Here is a 6,013-nt window from a genome sequence, read left to right as displayed (position 1 = left end):
TACCGCTGACAGACAAGATGGAGACGATGCACGCTGTCTCCTCGGCTAATGCTAACGAACTAGCCATGCTAACGACGGAGGTATCATTACAGTGCGAGAAGATGGCGGGTCTCGAATCCGCCCTGCTGGCTAGGCAGGCTGAAGTCAACAAACTACAGTCGGCAATGGATGAGATGCAGTCCCGGGATAGACGCCACAACGTCAGGATTGTTGGAGTACCGGAGACCAGCGGTGAAGGCCGTCTCTCTGAGACCGTGCCCGAACTGCTGCAGAAAATACTAGGGACGGACGTCCTCCCTTCGCCTCCTGTCTGTGAATCGGCCTACAGAGCAGGCAGGTTTTCTCCCGGCGTGAACAAAGAGCCGAGGCCCATCATAGTCAAGCTGAACAGACTCCAACAGAGAGAACTCATCATGCGGTCGGCTCGTACCAGAAGGGGTAATCTGAGGCTTGGCGATCACAAAGTGGCCATTTTCGAAGACTTTACACCGGAGGTTCAAGCACAGAGAGGCAAATACAAGGTGGTCCTGACTAAGCTATGGAAACTAGGCCTGAGGCCCACGTTATTCGCTCCCGCGAAATTATCTGTGTTGGAGAAGGTCGGTGGTCAGCGTTTATTTTGGTCGTTGGCTAAAGCGAAGGAATATCTCGCGGCGATACCCGAGACTGTTGCTTGATGATATCTATGTCGGGTGAGTGACTTGGCGGTGTGTGCCTATATACATTGATTAGGCCGACTATTCACAAATACTTGCTGTCATGCCCAGACATGCTAACTGCCCAATGCCCATCCAACTAGCGGGGCTTCCCAATGACTTCTGTTACTTGCTAAAGCTGACCTCATGGTCGTACTTGTGTATCGCCTCTTTGGAAGCTAACGAGCTAGCTGAACAATGTACATAATAGGCTAACGTGCTATCCGGATTCATCACTAGCTTACGCGCTAGCCTCGGGCTAGCCAGCGGGCTTCGTCTATAGTCTGCGCTGAGACATTCGAGACCCGTTAATGGTTACGTATTTTGGTTGCTGTTGCTGTTCAAAGGGACATTGGTTTGCACAATTCAAGAGTGATCGAATCCCTAACTAACTTCTGGTATGCTTTTATTTTTATATCCAGGTTGTTTTGAGCTTTGGGATTGTGGGATATTTGTAGATATCCTGATGAAGAATGTGCTCAGTCAACCGAGGCTTGGATAATAACAAGGGTTTATTAACCAAACAGATAGATTACATAGAGAGAATGGCTGAGGGGCTCTCCCCAGGTAGTCAGCTGAAGTGACCCAGGTAAAAGACCTTGATTGTGGTCGGGAGGAGCCCTTTATAGTTCAACAAGGGGGGTGTGTGGTCCCATTTGATAGGTCAGATGGGGGGGAGGGGGTACAGGTTTGGGGACACAGGGGAGGGGGGTGATTCCACAGAGAGGGGGGGGGGGCACAGGTAAGGGGAACATATTTACATGAGGACATATTATACCACAATACTCACTTTTCTTTCTTATAATGTGGGTGAGATTATTGTATAATATACCAGGATTGTTTGGAACAGGTAAAAGTGGGGACCGATGTAATCCATCGGTTATCAGATAATGAAAAAATAGAAAATAATTAAAATAATGAAAATTTTGGCCAATGTGATGGTTAAACTGGCATAATAGTTTAAAATAGAATTATTTACATACATGATTCATGACATGATCGACTGGACTGCGGTCTGTGTTATTTTGATATCAGAGATGTGGGAATAGATATCACCCTTTTCTTTTATTAATCGCTCAAAATACCTATATCAATGATTGGTCCTCATCTCTGATATCAAACAACAATTAACATAATCATTAGAAGCTATCGCTGTGCAAATATCTTGGCATACCTTCAGTCGTTCATGTCGTGACTGACGGGGAAAAAAACAAAATTGTGTGCATAATTATTAGGAATAGGATTTACACATAAGGCTAATGTGTACAAAAACATTTTAACAACCGTTAACCTGGTGGTTAATAAAACTAACATGATTGATTATGGGAAACTGTTCACAAATATATATATATATATATTTGCACATTTTATGATGATTCTTGATGAAATTACTTAGGATCCAGTTGTATTTAATCTGAGTTTGAGTGTCACTTTCATCTGTGATTGCCTCAGCTTTGTTGGTCTTTACTTAGAATCAGTCAATTTTCTCCATTTCTTCTCTATAAATGAGGAGATAAAACGTCTTATGCATCGCTTCTGTATGTAATTCTAGTGCATATACTATCAATGGTTCACCATACGTTACATGTCTTCTTCTATGAGAGAATAAAAACAACTGATTCTTTCTTGTCTGATAATACAATTTTGTAACCTAAGTAATTCAAATGTGATGTAATGTGATCATGTGGTCACTTCTTCCTTCAGCAATACATTTTAGCTCATTATTACTAACCATTGTTAATGCTTTCTCATTGATTTCTTTTCATCACATCCCTAGTTCATCGTTTTGCAGATACATACAATTGTGTGAAAAGTTTCCTGCTTGTGAAGGTATTAATCTGAATGATGTTGCGTCGTTGTTGACAAGGTGTTCTCTGTCGGTCGTGTGGCAGGGCCAAACAGTAACACATAAAAATTAAATAAATACATACGATAATCGTTATGCATTGTTCTGTGGTGCATACTATCAATGGTCAAAACAAACTTGGTGTCTTGGAACAATCCAACTGGTTCTGCCCTGTTTAACAATACCATTTTGCAATGTGACTCTGTGATCATTTCTCATTGTCATTATAAAATTGGTTAATGCAATCTTACTGATTGTATTTCATCATATTCCTAGTCAATAATTTTCCAGATACATATGAACTCTGTGAAACAGTTCTTGTTTGTGAATCTGACGGTTGCTGTGAAGTGTTGATCATCTGTTCTCGGTCTGTCGTGTGGCAGGGCCAATACATACATAACAATGTGGACAATGTGTGTTCAGAAGTATCTTGTTCCACAGATCTCTGATGATGTCTCTTCTTGACGATGCAGTCGGGAACATTCACTGGTCGCCGTCCGCTCCCTGTGTACCTTGTCAAGGGTCACCGGTAGCAGTCAACTATAGTGGTCTTTTCCTGCAGCCTATGTTGTTCTCCACCACCATCACATGTCTGCCACTGTGCTCACGCTTGGCCCCTATCAGGCCTAGAGACATGGTGGTCAGGGCGTTCTTGAACGTGCTGTGTGGTGGTTGGTCCCCCCCGTTCCTCGTCATCGCGGTACTAGAGGGGCGAGGGGGCGGGCGTTTTTGAATGTGTGCTGGTTTCGCTGTCCTCTCCTCGTCATTGCGGTACCACTTGATGGAGGGCGAGGGCCCGCCGGTGTAGTGGCTAGTCAGTAGGACGCTCTCTCTCACACGGATGACAATCTTGTCATGGGAATCCACCTTGATGGTCGGGGCTTTGGTTCCCATCTGCAGGTGATGGGTTTGGTCTGCCGTGGTCTGCAGTGCCGGGGTGGAGGCCGTGGGTTGGATGGCGGCTCTCCCACGGTTGCTGTCGTCGTCCTGGTTGTGTCCGCAGCTCCTTGGCGGCGTCCCTGGTGGTAGTATGCTGTCGTGGGTCGCTCAGGTCGCTGGGTTGTGTTCCTCGTCCTGTCCTCTCACCAATTCGTGATCTGAGGATGATAAAAACTGCCTTAGAAAACTCCTCACATAAATGATTCAACGCCTTTCTGCTACAGAGGAAAATCATTTAGGGTTAATTCAATTTATTGTAAATAAATTCACTTAATTGAAAATAGGAAATGCAAGCCAATTGCATTAGCAGTGATTCCTTGTGTCAAGAAGGTCACATTCACTACAATCTTATCAGATCTTGTATCTAACTAGATCTACCTAGATCCTACAGCATTAGGCTTTAAATAAAATTGTAAATGAATGGCCAAAGTCTTGAATTAGATAAAATAGTCTGTGATGTTAAATTGAAGTTGATCTTACCTCAGGATGCGTTGGGTGTGCCTCAGGATACTTACCTCGCCATGACTTCTCTGGCGTTCTTCACATCTCAGTGTGGCTCATCATGGCATAGGGAAAAAAAACATAAAATCTAGGCAGCCAGTTAATTTTGCATGAAAAACAATCATTTGTTTTGTCATCTAACTCTAACTAACCTTACTGTCATGCATTTGTCCTAATAATACTAATCTACACTGTAGCACTCAACACTAATAAAACTAACCTACACTGTGGCACTCAACACTTTGATGACCATTGTTACTCAGCTGATAGAGGTGTGCCCTGCCTGTGAGTCGCTTTGGATAAAAGTGTCAGCTAAATGATCAATGTTGTTGATATCTTGTATATTTAGATAATTGTGCTTCAATTTTGGTGGTTGATAATTTGCAGTCATGGAAATGTATTAGTTGTTAAAAGAATAGTCTAAGGAATAGTCATGCATGTTATTGGTTATAAACAGAGAATAGAATGAGGGGATTGTAAGTAAAGTTGTTTTCATCATTAATCTTTCATCTCGGGCACTTCTCTAATTCATGTGCCTCTTGAAAAGAGATGATGAAAACGACTGGTTAGTTATTGTTAGTATGGGAGTTAGGTAGATTTTCATAACTGCAAATTCATCACCTGTGTCTAATTCATGTTAATTAAGTGGTTCTCTGTTGCCATCCACCGCCAGGTGAGTTCATCAAGTCTGTGGTCACGAGTGTAGGCATTTGCATTGCTTTGTCTCCCAAGTGTAAATCTGCATCTAAAGCGATACTTCTTACTATACTAAGTGGAGATACTAAGTTGAGTCTCTATAGGTGTGGTCAGACTGGCTATTTGCATTGTCTTTCACTCCACATCGTCCTCAGCTGGTTTGAGTGTTCAAATGTAGATTACTTTGGGGTCTCAATTTAAATGATTGTAGCTGGTCTCTCTTTGTGTCTTGTCTGTGTTCAGATGCAAATCACTGGAGTTTCAACTTTTGTGATACAATGTGTTTACACCCATTCTGCATCTTGACCCAGAGCCAGATCTGTAAATACAAACACATGTTAATTTTCCACTCTTTTCTAAGACCATCTGAGTGGGTTCTCCTTGATTGTCTGTGAGCTTAACAAAACATCAGCTATTTCTCATCCATCCCGTCCTAGGATGTAATGATAGTGTTATCATTTATCAATCATATCGCATATGTACACAAGCATCATATGAATGTGGAACCACACATTTTGAATCATGTTTAAAATGTCTTACAATGGAAAGGGCTAGTTATCTTTCATTGGTTCTTTAGATAAACACATTAACTCAAGTGAATATAACCTAAACATCTTACTTTTAAACATAATCTATGTTGTTTGTGTTCCAAGTTTTCAACATTGAAAGCTTATAAAGTCTAATCTAACGCTGTTTATGTGGACTACAATTCCTGTACTGCCATATACTGGGAACCGGAAGTGTTTGTTTAGCTCCCATGGTCAGTATGACCGGTACGCCCACAGATGTATTATAATTCTGAAACAGACATTGTAATTAGCTTTATGTGACTTATAATGTGTAAATTAAAGCACATAAACACTCAAGTGATCTGAGATAGTTGTAATTTACTGTAACTGAGATGATAGTTGTGTATGTACAGTTTCTACGTCAAATGACTCCCTTTTCTTGACTCCTTTTTTATCACAACCAGTACTGAATTTGCAAATCTGGTATGTCATAAATGTACAGATGTAGCAGTACTGACTATCTGTATGTCATGTATGTCATAATATGTCCTGATAAATTGAAAATGGGGGACCCTGATGTAAACAAGACTAAAGTCTCTCTCTGGTCTGCATCCCCTTAACAATTGTGTATTGAGCTGTGCTGTATTGTACCCATTCTGCAATCTGTTAATAAAGTTTTCAATCAATCAATGCATCTATATTTATGATTTTCATACTCACCGGGGACAGCTGTTGTGTTGACGTTGGATCCGTTACGTGTCGTCAGCAACCCGCATCTCGCCACCGCAACTCAACATTTTCCAATAGCAGCGCGCACATACATATAC

This window comes from Notolepis coatsorum (genome assembly GCF_963971535.1).
Source record: "Notolepis coatsorum genome assembly, chromosome: 3".
Taxonomy (NCBI): Eukaryota; Metazoa; Chordata; class Actinopteri; order Aulopiformes; family Paralepididae; genus Notolepis; species Notolepis coatsorum.
Note: the sequence above shows the minus strand (reverse complement) of the source record.